Genomic DNA, 13,515 nt, shown 5'->3' with positions numbered 1-13,515 from the left:
ACCTCGTGATCCGCCCATCTCGGCCTCCCAAAGTGCTGGGATTACAGGCTTGAGCCACCGCGCCCGGCAATTGTGGGACACTCTCATATTCACAGAAGACAGTTCAGGAGACATGAAGGTGATGACAAAAATGTTAAACAGGGACCAGACGTGGTGGCTCACGCCTGTAATCCCAGCACTTTGGGAGGCCGAGGCGGATGGATCACGAGGTCAGGAGTTCAAGACCAGCCTGGCCAACACAGTGAAACCCTGTCTCTACTAAAAATACAAAAATTAGCCAGGTTTGGTGGCACGTGCCTGTAGTCCCAGCTCCGGACTACACAGGAGGCTGAGGAGGGAGAATTGCTTAAACCCGGGAGGCGGAGGTTGCAATGAGCTGAGATCATGCCACTACACTCCAGCCTGGGTGACAGAGTAAGACTCCGTCTCAAAAAAAAAAAAAAAAGTTAAACAGATTTTTTAAATTATGAAGAACCTCTTCAAAGCCAAGAAAAAAGAAGAGGAAGTGATCGGCTGTGCAAATTGCTGCTGACAGGGAAAGACAGACGAGGACAAAAATTTAAAAACTGTAGTAAGCCTGGTGCAGGGGCTCATCCTGTAATTCCAGAGCTCTGGGAGCACAGAAGAGGGGTACTTCCTAGATGAAGAAATGCAGTTAATATTTTTTGTTTTAAAGATAGAAGGAAAATAAAGCCTTTATTGTATGTAGGAGTGTGTTTTATTTTTTTTTTTTTTTTTTTTTTTTTGAGACGGAGTCTCGCTCTGTCACCCAGGCTGGAGTGCAGTGGCGCGATCTCGCTCACTGCAAGCTCCGCCTCCCGGGTTTACGCCATCTCCTGCCTCAGCCTCCCGAGTAGCTGGGACTACAGGCGCCCGCCATCTCGCCCGGCTAATTTTTTGTATTTTTTAGTAGAGACGGGGTTTCACGGTTAGCCAGGATGGTCTCGATCTCCTGACCTCGTGATCCACCCGTCTCGGCCTCCCAAAGTGCTGGGATTACAGGCTTGAGCCACCGCGCCCGGCCCGTAGGAGTGTGTTTTAATGAATGATGCCTCCATCTGGGTACATTTTGGGAGGCTGAGGTGGGAAAATCACTTGAGCTCAGGAGTTTAAGACCAGTCTGGACAACACAGCAAGACCCTAACTCTACAAAAAATCAAAATATTAGCATGGCACAGTGGCGCGAACCTGTAGTCCCGGCTACCCAGGTGGCTGAGATAGGAGAATCGCTTGAGCCCAGGAAATTGAGACCAGCTTAGGCAACATAGCAAGACCCCAACTCTACGAAAAAAAACAAAATATTAGCGGCATACTGGCATGTGCCTGTAGTCCCAGCTATTCAGGAAGCTGAGGTGGAAGAATTGTTTGAGCCCAGGAGGTCGAGGTTACAGTGAGCTATAGATTATGCCACTGCACTCCAGCCTGGGAGACAGAGCAAGACTCTGTCTCAAAAACAAATAAATAAGTAAATAAATAAAAATATTAGCCAGGCATAGTGGTACATGCCTGTAGTCCTACCTACTAGGGAGACTGAGGCAGGAGGATCATTTGAGCCTAGGAGTTCGAGGTTACAGTGAGCTATGACTGCCTCACTGCACTCCAGCCTGTGCAACAGAGTGAGACCCCATCCCTTAAAAAAATAAATAATTAATTAAAAATAAATTTAGGGGCCAGTCGCAGTGGCTCATGCCTATAAACCCAGCACTTTGGGAGGCCGAGGCAGGCAGATCACAAGGTCAAGAGATCGAGACCATCCTGGCCAACATGGTGAAACCCCCATCTCTACTAAAAATATAAAAATTAGCCAGGTGTGGTGGTGTGCGCTTGTAATCCCAGCTACTCAGGAGGCTGAGGCAGGAAAATCGCTTGAACCCGGGAGGCAGAGGTTGCAGTAAGCTGAGATCATGCCACTGCACTCCAGTCTGACAACAGAGCGAGTCTCTGTCTCAAAAAAAATAAAAATAAAAAATAAAATTAAAAAAATAAAAATAAATTTAGAAACAGGTAGGTCGCTGGAGCAATGGAATGGGTGGATGCGATAACTTGATTAGATGGGGTCAACCAAGAACTGGGGGCACGGCCGGGCGCGGTGGCTCAAGCCTGTAATCCCAGCACTTTGGGAGGCCGAGACGGGCGGATCACGAGGTCAGGAGATCGAGACCATCCTGGCTAACACGGTGAAACCCCGTCTCTACTAAAAAATACAGAAAACTAGCTGGGCGAGGTGGCGGGCGCCTGTAGTCCCAGCTACTCGGGAGGCTGAGGCAGGAGAATGGCGTGAACCCAGGAGGCGGAGCTTGCAGTGAGCTGAGATCCGGCCACTGCACTCCAGCCTGGGCGACAGAGCAAGACTCCATCTCAAAAAAAAAAAAAAAAGAAAAAAGAACTGGGGGCAAGAATTGAAGACAGAATATAAACAAGATTTTAGTGTACTGTGATCTTAAAATAGAGCATGCAAGAGGGGTACTTACTGCAGGGAGAAATGTAAATACAGTATTTTTTGTTTTAAAGAGTGAAGAATGGAAAGAAAATAAAGGCTTCAGCGAGTATGTGAGTGTGTGTGTGTTTTAATGGACAATACCTCCACTTCAGTATGCTGACCAAAATAATTTCCTAGGCCAGGAGCAGTGGCTCCCGCCTGTAATCCCAGCATTTTGGGAGGCCAAGGCGGGCAGATCACCTGAGGTCAGGAGTTCGAGACCAGCCTGGCCAACATGGTGAAACCCCGTCCCTACTAAAAATACACAAATTAGCCGGGTGTGGTGGCACATGCCTACAGTCCCAGATACTTGGGAGGCTGAGGCAGGAGAATCGCTTGAACCCAGGAGGCAGAGGTTGTAGTGAGCGGAGACTGCACCATTGCACTCCAGCCTGGGTGAGAGCGAGACTCCATCTCAAAAAATATTAATAATAATAATGATAATTTTATAGACAAAAAATTAATGATACCATGAGGAAGGATGTCATGCCATTCTGGGACTGTGAGTGGGACTGGCACGTGGTACACAATCTCAGTATCAGCAGCAGCCAGGAGCAGGGACAGATCATTCCCAGTCACTACTGAGTAGGCATCACAGGCCCTGAGACTGGTGAGAGGGCCAAGTCTCTTCCCTTCACTGTTTGAGGTAAGAAAAAAACACAGTGTTTTTACTACGCTCATACGTAGCACAGAATACTACACCGCTCATCACCAAAATGTGTGTTTTCCCCAAGTTTGAGACGGAGTTTCACTGTCGCCCAGGCTGGAGTGCAGTGGCGCGGTCTCAGCTCACCACAACCTCCGCCTCCAGGGTTCAAGCGATTCTCCTGCCTCAGCCTCCCAAGTCGCTGAGATTACAGACCCATGCCACTATGCCCAGCTAATTTTTGTATTTTTGTATTTTTCAGCATGTTGGCCAGGCTAGTCTTGAACTCCTGACCTCAAGTGATCTGCCCAAATCACCCTCCCAAAGCGTTGGGATTACAGGCGTGAGCCACCGTGTCTGGCCCATGCTGACCAGTTCTGTGGCATGCTCGCAGCTGTGTGTCCCACAAGTTAACTCAATTTTGATACTGTCTACCTGGAGACAGGTACAGATTCCACAGGTTAAAGACGCAGTGCCACATGGCTGCCCCTCAGTTTAGATGCAGATAAAAAGCACGATTTCCAGCCAGGACCAGTGGCTCACGCCCGTAATCCCAGCACTTTGGGAGGCCGAGGCGGGTGGATCGCCTGAGGTCAGGAGTTCAAGACCAGTCTGAACAACATGGAGAAACCCCGTCTCTATTAAAAATACAAGGTTAGCCAGGCACGGTGGCGGGTACCTGTAATCCCAGCTACTGGAGAGGCTGAGGCAGGAGAATCGCTTGAACCCAGGAGGCGATGGTTGTGGTGAGCCAAGATGGTACCATTGTATGCCAGCTGGGACAACAAGAGCGAAACTCCGTCTCAAAAAACAAACAAACAAAAAAGCATGTTTACTAAGAGCCCCTCCTTTTTTTTTTTTTTTTTTTGAGATACAGTCTCCCTCTTACCCAGGCTGGAGTGCAGTGGTGCGATCTTGGCTCACTGCAACCTCCACCTCTTGGGATCAAGAGATTCTTGTGCCTCAGTCAAGTAGGTGGGATTACAGGCACACGCCACCATGTGTAGCTAATTTTTGTATTTTTAGTAGAGACGGGGTTTCACCATGTTGGCCAGGCTCGTCTTGAACTCTTGACCTTAAGTGATCTGCCCACCTTGGCTTCCCAAAGTGCTGGGATTACAAGCGAGAGCCACTGCACCTGGCCCAAAAGCCCCTCATTTTGATTAGTTTGCTAGGAAGGCTCTTCCATCTGGCTGTTCATCTGTATCCTTTGTAATATTGTTTGTAACAAATGGGTGAAACTAAGAAAAAGTTTCCCTGAGTTCTGTGAACCACTCTAGCAAATTCACAAAATGTGAGGAAAGGGTCATGGGAACCCCCAGTTTATAGGTGGCTAGTCACAAGGTTGAGGTCCCAATCCAGGACTTGCAAGTGGCACCTGAAGTGGTGTATGCCTGTGGAAGTGAGCTCTCAACCTGTAGAATCTGATACTAACTCCACATAGATAGTGTTAGTGTGAAATTGAGTTAAATTACAGAACACCCAGGTGGTGTCTGATGAATTACTTGTTGGTGGGAAGTAATCCCCACACATTTTGGTGACCAGAGATGCTGCATTCTGTGTTGGGTGTTCACTATTGTGTTGATTGTAAGCGCAGGAAAGACGCTATGGTTTTTGTTTCTATCTTATCCACCCACCCACACCTGAATGAGGCAAGTCACTGCCCTCTGGCTGAATAGGGATTGTGAATAGAAGCTAACCTGTGATGCCAAGAATTATAAAATGCACTTGCCTTATAGGCAGGAACTTTGCAGGTCTCATCTTCATCTGTACTTTTGAAATAAATTTTATACTTATTAGATTACAATTAGAGAAATCAGTATATCACAACTTAATCATAATATTCAATCAACTCATCGCTCATCTGCACTCAGGGTGCCCCTCTTTGGTCATTAGCGTATGTTTCCCTCCCTCATTCTGTACATCTCTTTCATTCTCACCTTCTTTCTACCGCTTTTTTTTTCACTTCATTTTTCCCCGTAGGAATTGGCTTACTTTTCTGCCCCTCTCTTCTCCTGTTGTTTCCCACCCTCTTCCCTCTATTCCTTCTCTTTCATTTGTTCTGCTCCATTCCGGCAATTTGTTTTACCCCTTGTTCCTCTTTGTGTTCAATTTTTGATTGTCCCCAATTTCCATTCTGCCTGTTTCTTGCCCTCCCTATCTCTGCTTCCTCTCTGTTTTCCCTGTTAAATTCCCTCTTCCCTGCTACACTCACTTGTCCCCACTCTCTGGCGCCCCCGGATCCCAGGCCTCCCCATGCTGTGGTTCTCCCTCTGCTCTCCTTGTCATCGGCTGCCCTCTCTTGCTGTCCCAGCACCACGCTGTTCCGTCTGCCCTGGCTCCAAATCCCTCCTCCTCTCCCAAACTCTCTGCGTGAGGAGGCTCCCCCTTTCTGCCCCTCTCTCTACCTTTCTGTCCTTCATCTCTCTGGACATCGAGCTTTTCTCTACATTTCTCCAGTTACTTTTCTCCCCCTGCTACGTTCTCGGCTTCATTCACTGTCTCTGTAAATCTCTCAGCTACTCTCTGCCGTCTGCTTATGGATCTGCCTCATGCTTCTTTTTCAAAATTTTTCTATTTCCTACCACTCTTCCACCATCTTTCTCCACATATTCATAGGGAGGAGAGTACAATAAGGCGCCCACCTCCGTCAAGAGCACATTTTTAGTGGGATGCAATTTGGGACGGAAGAATCCTGGATATCTTGAGACAGAAGTCACGTCCCCACACGGTCAGGAGTAGCGATGGCTGGGAAGGCGAGGCCTGGGGAGTAGGAAGGCCCGGATCAAGGAAGAAAAGGATGGGGACTGAATGATTAGAGGCGTGTGGTGTCAAGGATCCCAGGACCCGGCACAGGACGCGGCCTCCCCCGCCGGGACTGGGGCTGCGGCCAGGTTGGGAGGCTCCCCGGGCGGGGAATCCACCTTGCGGTGAGGACTTTTAAAAGCGCGGGGCAGAAGGATGGGTCAGTAAAGAGTTTTAAGCAGAAAGGAGTCTCGAAAAACCGTGTTTACCTGGCCCAAGGCAGAACGACCGGGGACAGGACCCGTCGCCGAGCAATTTTAACACACAGGGAAGCGACCGCCGGACTCTCACGGAGACGCCTGAATTTACACGGGGTGGAGGGAGCGGTGCGGGAATTTCAAGGTCTGTGTTGACTCTCAGATCCCGGGTACAGAAGCGCGGGGGAGCTGGGAAGCCCAGATTGAATCTAAACAAAGGGAAACACGCGCTGCGGTGTGACCTTCTATCCACGCGATCCGCTTCCGGGTCTGCAAAAAACTGCGCGCGCCGCGTTGAGAGCAGGACGCAGCAGGACCGGGCGGGGCGGGGCTTCCCTAGGCCAAGCTCTCCGTGCCTCTGTTTTCCGGGTTTTGCTGGCAGTGAAGCTGGGGCAGCTCAGCCGTCTGCAAACTGGGATCCTGCCGGGGAAAAGCAACCTCAGTTGATGATTAGATCCAGGAAATTTCCTGCTATTAAAATGAATTTTAAGCCTGCCGTGGTGGCAGGCCCCTGTAGTCCCAGCGACTCGAGAGGCTGAGGCTGGAGGACCGCTTCAGCCCAAGAGTTCGAGTCTACACTGAGCTATCATGGCCACTGTACTCCAGCCTGGGCGTAGTGTAGACGCAGTGCTATACTCAGTGTAGACTCTGTCCTAAAATAAATAAGTAAATAAAAACTAATGTTAACAATTTAATTTAAAAGGCCTGGAATTCCCTGTGAAGACGATGCAAGTTAAAATGTGAAATGCAAAGCCCTGCGTGTGCAGCATGTGCGATTTCATGCTGACGACCCACGGAACAGAATAGAAATCTCCCTTTCCATCATCATCTCTATCTCCAGCACGGGAGAAAGATATAGGCTGGGAGGTTAAGCCCGTCTACTCTTTTCACGTTCTTCTGCCTGCTTTAATTCTGACTGTGCTGGCACCCCAACCGAAGTGGGTCTGCCTTTCCCAGTCCACTGAGTCATCTCTAGAGAGTTTCCGAGGGTCAACGCCAAGCACGTTGGAGGGTTACGGCCAACCCTGGGAATCCATGTTTACTTGGCCCAAGGTGGAACGCCCGGGACATCTCGCATCGCTCGACGTCGCATCTCCATCGGCATCGCTGGGCGATGGGTCCTGTCCCGGAAGGATGTTAGGCCACCAACTGCTTTTTTTTTTTTTTTTTTTTTGGGACGGAGTCTCGCTCCACCTCCCGGGTTCACGCCATTCTCCAGCCTCCGCCTCCTGAGCAGCTAGGACCACAGGCACCCACCACCACGCCTGCCTAATTTTTTTGTATTTTTAGTAGAGATGGGGTTTCACCGTGTTAGCCAGGATGGTCTAGATCTCCTGACCTCTTGATCCACCCGCCTCGGCCTCCCAAAGTGCTGGGATTACAGGAGTGAGCCACCGTGCCCGGCCCAACTGTTGCTTTTTTAAAAAGCAGTAACTTCTAAAAAATAGATGTAAATTACATTGTGTGTGTGTGTGTGTGTGTGTGTGTGTGTGTGTTTGAGACACAGTCTTGCTCTGTAGCCCAGGCTGGAGTGCAGTGACATGGTCTCAGCTCACTGTAGCCTCTGCCTCTCGGGTTCAAGCGATTCTCCAGCCTCAGCCTCCCAAGTAGCTGGGGTTACAGGCTTGCAGCACGGTGCTTGGCTAATTTTTGAGTTTTTAGTCGAGACAGGGTTTCACCATGTTGGACAGGCTGGTCTCAAACTCCTGATCTCAGGTGATTCTCCTGCCTGAAAGATTGGTACAATTTCTCTGTTAAATCATGTTTCATCTTACATTCTGTTTAGATTTTCTATCTCTACTACTGTAAAAATTGGTAGAGTATACTTTCCTAGAAAATTTGTTTCGTCTGTTTCCAATCAATATTCATTGAATTTTATAAATTACTTTATTTTATTTTTGAGACAAATCTCACTCCAATGCCCAAGCTGGAGAGCAGTGGTGCGATCTTGGCTCACTGCAACCTCCACCTCCGGGGTACAAGCGATTCTCCTGCCTCAGCCTCGCAGGTAGCTGGGACTACAGGCATCTGCCACCATGCCCAGCTAAGTTTTTTTTTTTTTTTTTGAGACGGAGTCTCGCTCTGTCGCTCAGGCTGGAGTGCAGTGGCCGGATCTCGGCTCACTGCAAGCTCCGCCTCCCGGGTTTACGCCATTCTCCTGCCTCAGCCTCCCAAGTAGCTGGGACTACAGGCGCCCGCCAACTCGCCCGGCTAGTTTTTTGTATTTTTTAGTAGAGACGGGGTTTTGCCCTGTTAGCTAGGTTGGTCTCGATCTCCTGACCTCGCGATCCACCCATCTTGGCCTCCCAAAGTGCTGGGATTACAGGCTTGAGCCACCGCGCCCGGCAAGTTTTGTATTTTTAGTAGAGACTGGATTTCACTAAGTTGGCCAGGCTGGTCTTGAACTCCTGACCTTGTGATCTGCCTGCCTTGGCCTCCCAAAGTGCTGGGATTACAGGCATGAGCCACCGAGCCCGACCTAAATTAGTTACTTTAAAAACTAATAAACTTTATTTTAGAACATTTATAAATTAATATCTTAAAAATTCAAAAAAGGTAGACAAGTTCCATATACCCTAACCCATTTTCCCTATTATTAACATCTTATACTAGTTCTGTATGGGTTTTACAGTTTATAAACCATTGTTGATACACTACCATCAACTTATTCATAATTTATTCTGATTTCCTTAACTTTAACTCATGTTCTTTTTTGTAGGGAGCTGACGGCCCATGGGACGTGATCAAGTTTATGGATTTTAATCTGGCAAACGTCTTGAAAACAGTGACTCCTTAGCTGGGGAACTCAGTTTAGGACTCTTAGCAAGTACAAATCAAAGACTATCTGTAATCAGTGGGTTAAGACAGTCATTCATGCGTAAGTTTTCACTGCACTTACATAAAACTTTTCTTCACTTTCTGAGAAGGGCACAGCATTTTTAGCTTTCAATTTAACAAATACCATTTAATTAGGTTTAAAGTTCTCCTTTAAAGAGTAATGTGTGGTTTTACATGCCTAGCTTTTAATTACTCTGTAACTAATTCACAGGCTCTCTGTGATCGCTCTCCCTTCAGACGTTACTACTGTACTGAAATTGAATTTGGAAAGCTAGGTCAGGGGTAGAAGAGAGATAATAACAGTAGTCATTATTAGAAAAGAAGTTTTTCAAATTCTTACATTTTACTTAAATCTTAGCAGAGAATCATATAGCCTGGGACGTAACATATGAAATTTTGCTATGGGCTGCCTGCAGAGCCAGAGGGCAGCGGTGCAGGTACTGGGAGGCGACCACGTTGTACTTGCTTAGGCTTTGCCTGTGTCTGCGCCGGTCCCTCCCTCCTTTGCCAGGGGGATGCTGCCAGCCTGGGCGGACCTTGTTGGCTTGGTCGCCAGGAGCTTTTCTGCTGCTGAGCCTTCTCCTCCACCTACTGCCTGCTTGGCTGAGCAGTTTCAGCTTCTAATGCGTTTTTTCTTATCTTTTTATAAACATACACCTGATTGTCTTGCCGATTTTGCATTACTGAGCAGGTTAAGAGCTCTCCTTCTAATGCTGCCTACTTAACACAAGGACTGATAGCTGTAGCGTATCCTCTGTCCTTTGTCCTGTCTGTTGGAGGAGGAGGCTTAGGTAAGACTTCCGTTTCCTCTTTGTTATTTTGGCCCGATGATACTGGGGCTGAGGGAAGCGGAGGTGATAAGGCAAGTGACGTTTTCTCCTCCCTCCTCTTCTTAGGCTCTTCTGTGTGTAACTGAGCCAAGGCTGATCTAATTAAAGCCCATAACGTTAAAGATTTTACTGGGACCTGATGCCTTTGCACCTGATGTTGTTTAAGATTTCTCCCCACTTGCTCCCAGAGTTCTACATCTAGCATTCCTTCCTCCAGGAACCATGGACTTTGTACTCAGTTATTGATCACACTAGTTTTTAATTCCTTCAACAACTTAAATTCTAGCGGGGTGTGTTCGTGAATAAACTGCTGTGGATTATTTGGATCAGGCTTTTTTTGTTTTTGTTTTTTTTTTTTTTTTTTTTTTGAGACGGAGTCTTGCTCTGTCGCCCGGGCTGGAGTGCAGTGGCCGGATCTCAGCTCACTGCAAGCTCCGCCTCTTGGGTTCACGCCATTCTCCTGCCTCAGCCTCCGGAGTAGCTGGGACTACAGGCGCCCGCCACCTCGCCCGGCTAGTTTTTTCTATTTTTAGTAGAGACGGGGTTTCACCGTGTTAGCCAGGATGGTCTCGATCTCCTGACCTCGTGATCCACCCGTCTCGGCCTCCCAAAGTGCTGGGATTACAGGCTTGAGCCACCGCACCCGGCCTTGGATCAGGCTTTATGGAAATAGGAAAAGCACAAGGTCTTAAGGGCTGTCTAGCTATGACAGCAGAGCATAAAATTATTTGTATTGGGGTCTCTTATTTCTGCCACCAAAGGAGGTGGTACAAATGTTTCTGCAATTGGAGGAGGCAGTATAGGCCTCCTCCTGTTTTTCTATTTTCAGTTGGAGCTGTGGGTAGAACAACATATTCTTTCAGATTTTTAGATTCAGCCTGCTGTCCCACAGAATAAGAAGAAGATAATGGCAGAAGTACAGTACAAACTGAACTCCAAGTGGAAAAAACTGAAGAATCAACTTTGAAACCTTTTTGATGAGCCTGTTTTAATCCTTCTCCTGCTCTGTCCCACTTTTCCACATCAAGAGTGCCTCCCGGTGGAAATCATGGGTTATGCGTAATAACCTTTTGTGGCTTCTGCAGGAGGTTAGTTAGTGTCTGTGAATTAACCTGAGCTCCAGACTGCCTCGACAGAACTTTAAGCAACTGCAAATAATGTTTTTCTTCAGTAGACAAATTATTCCCCTTGTACCCTGATTCAGAAAACTTCCTGTTCCCAGTACTTCTTTAAAGCACTGTTCCCAGTACCTCTTTAGGACACTGACCTTATATCCGCAGGTGGCAGACTCGTCCTGGGGTCTCCGTTCACCTTGTCCATTTCAGTTCCTCTGCTCCAGCAGACCTTCTTAATTCACATCCTGGAAGTCTCAAGTTTGGATGCCACTGTCGCCATTCAGGGCGCCACTTCGTGATGCCACTTATAAAGCACCCAATTCTGTCCCTGTTCAGGTGCCACTTGTAACCCGCATGGACCTAGGGGGACTGAACAAAGGGGGCGAATGCAGGAATAAAACACAAGAGAGTATATTTGCCTCTAGTGGACAAGAGCTCTGAGCTTTACACAGCGCTCCATATTTATTAGGTAAAAGAGATAGTGAGAAAGGGCGGATGACTGTTGGGTAATTGTCAGTCAGCGCTTTGGTTCACAGCAGGCTTGCAAGACTGCATCCTTTGAAGAATAGGCGCTAGATTTCTCATTAGATAACTTCAAGGAGCCCGGTGCCAGGTCCCTCAGCAAACCTTTTGGTGGCAGGGAAGTTTGAGTTTGCCCACATCCTGCATTAATGATAAACACTTTGCTGTTTGATCATATAGCCTCCAGTAGAATTCTGAGTTTGTCACGTCCCGTGGGCCTTCAGCCCCCTGCACTTTTCTCTGCCTGGATCCTGTCCAGGCCACCACATTACCTTTAGCCATTATGTGTCTTTAGGCTCCCCTTGGCTCTAACAGATTCTCATACTCTTCTTGTTTTGTATAATCTGGTCAGCTTTGAGGAGTACTGGTTAGGTGGCAGGGCTGTCGATGTGTTATTGGGGGCAGCCACTCTATTGGGATTTGTCTGATGTTTCCCATGATTAGACAAAGGTTAAGTACATTGAGGAGAAAGACCAATGAGAAGTGCCATTTTTATCACATCCTATCAAAGGTGTGTACTATTAACATGACTTAATCCCCTGTGGATGTCGACCTTGATCACCTGTCTGAGGCTGTGTCTGTCAGGTTTCTCAGCTTTAAAATTCCTCTCATTCTCTCCCTGCCATACTGTAGTGTTTAAAAGGAAGCAGCCCTGTGCAGCCTGCATTTGTGGAGCCGGGAGTCATGTGTATTCCACCTCCTTGGAGGTGGAGTGTCTACAAGAGTTATTTGGAATTCTTCTGCATAGGAGTTGGGTCTCTTCTCTCCCAATTATTTAGTTAATCATTCACATATATCAGAAAGTGCCATTTAATGTTTCAAACCATCAATTATTGACATCACATTCTTCCTTTTACTCTTAGTGCATTAATAGATCCTTCTTGGTCTCTTCATGGTATCCCATTTGCCTTCCCATAATCTAGAAGGGGTCTGGAAGCATATGGTTCTCAGAGTCAGGAAAAAGTTAGATTTTGAGCAGAACTCAAGGAAGCAGAAGGTCCCGTGACATGTACACTTTGCTGAGAGTCCCTCATGGCTCAGACCTCAGCATGTCCTGCACTCTCCACGTGAGCCCCTGTCTGCTTCCTGGGTCCATGGAAATAAAAAAGCCTCTTCTAAATACTGCACCAATCTCTTTGGAGTTGCTTGCTAGACACTGTAATTGTTTCTGGTAATTGAGAACTGAGACAAATTATTAGAAAAAAATATTTTTGACTTTCCTAGCATGCACTGCCATTGTGGTAAAAGTAAACTAATAACTGTGGTTCTTCGGGGAGGTGAGGGCGCAGAATCACAAACCTTTATCTCAGTGCCTGGCTGTCTCCCTCTCTAAGATATACTGGCTGTTATAACCTTCACACTGAGCCCACCGTCCTGGGAGCAGAAAGGAGTCTGGTGAGTATTTTCTATTTTATTCTGAGAGACGCATCTGTGAAGGGAAGGACGCCTTCGGGAATCTGGAGAAGTGCTTGTCAGAAAATTCTTCATGAAAACTGCTCCAGCTGGGTGTGGTGGCTCACGCCTGTAATCCTAGCACTTTGGGAGGCCACAGCAGGCGGATCACAAGGTCAAGAGATAGAGACCATCCTGGCAAACATGGTGAAACCCCGTCTGTATTAAAAATACAAAAATTAGTTGGGCATGCTGGCGCGTGCCTATAGTCCCAGCCACTCAGAAGGCTGAGGCAGGAGAATCACTTGAACCCAGGAGGTGGAGGGTGCAGTGAGTTGAGATCGCACCACTGCACTCCAGCATAGGCGACAGAGTGAGACTCCATCTCAAAAAAAAAAAAAAAAAATTAAAACTGGTCTAGAGCTACATCCCAATGAGTTGTGGAATGCTGAAACAATTTCTGGAGCATTTGGTCCTCCGTCTATACAAATCCCTGATGCCTATGATAGTAATTTAATGTAATCCACACTTGTGATGGTTGATGTTTTATTGTATACTATTATCTGATACTTAAATCACACTGCAATTGTAGTTGTGAAGTTTATCCAGCCTATAAAAATTACAAACATGATTTTCAGGATAATAGAGGTGTCAGTATAAGGCCTCTTTTCATGTTATGATGAATAAATAT

At 47.3% G+C, this 13,515-nt stretch overlaps 1 protein-coding gene across 6 annotated transcripts in view; it reads right to left on the bottom strand.

Annotated features, from left to right (window-relative positions):
- LOC117093599 (zinc finger protein 610) overlaps positions 1-12,938 on the bottom strand; it is a 183,231-nt gene extending 170,293 nt beyond the window's left edge. Inside the window, exons 1-3 of one of the 6 annotated variants that reach the window (XM_033228914.1) lie at positions 11,063-12,938; positions 6,140-6,547; positions 5,771-5,888 (exon numbers count right to left, since the gene is read on the bottom strand). The gene's annotated coding sequence lies outside the window, so the exon portion shown is untranslated. The other 5 variants (XM_033228917.1, XM_033228910.1, XM_033228918.1 and 2 more) reach the window with 5 other exon arrangements.
- Between the last annotated feature and the right edge of the window lie 577 nt (positions 12,939-13,515).

This window comes from Trachypithecus francoisi, unplaced genomic scaffold, assembly GCF_009764315.1.
Source record: "Trachypithecus francoisi isolate TF-2019V2 unplaced genomic scaffold, Tfra_2.0 Lachesis_group12, whole genome shotgun sequence".
Classification (NCBI taxonomy): domain Eukaryota; kingdom Metazoa; phylum Chordata; class Mammalia; order Primates; family Cercopithecidae; genus Trachypithecus; species Trachypithecus francoisi.
Note: the sequence above shows the minus strand (reverse complement) of the source record. Positions and strands in the feature narration are given on the sequence as shown.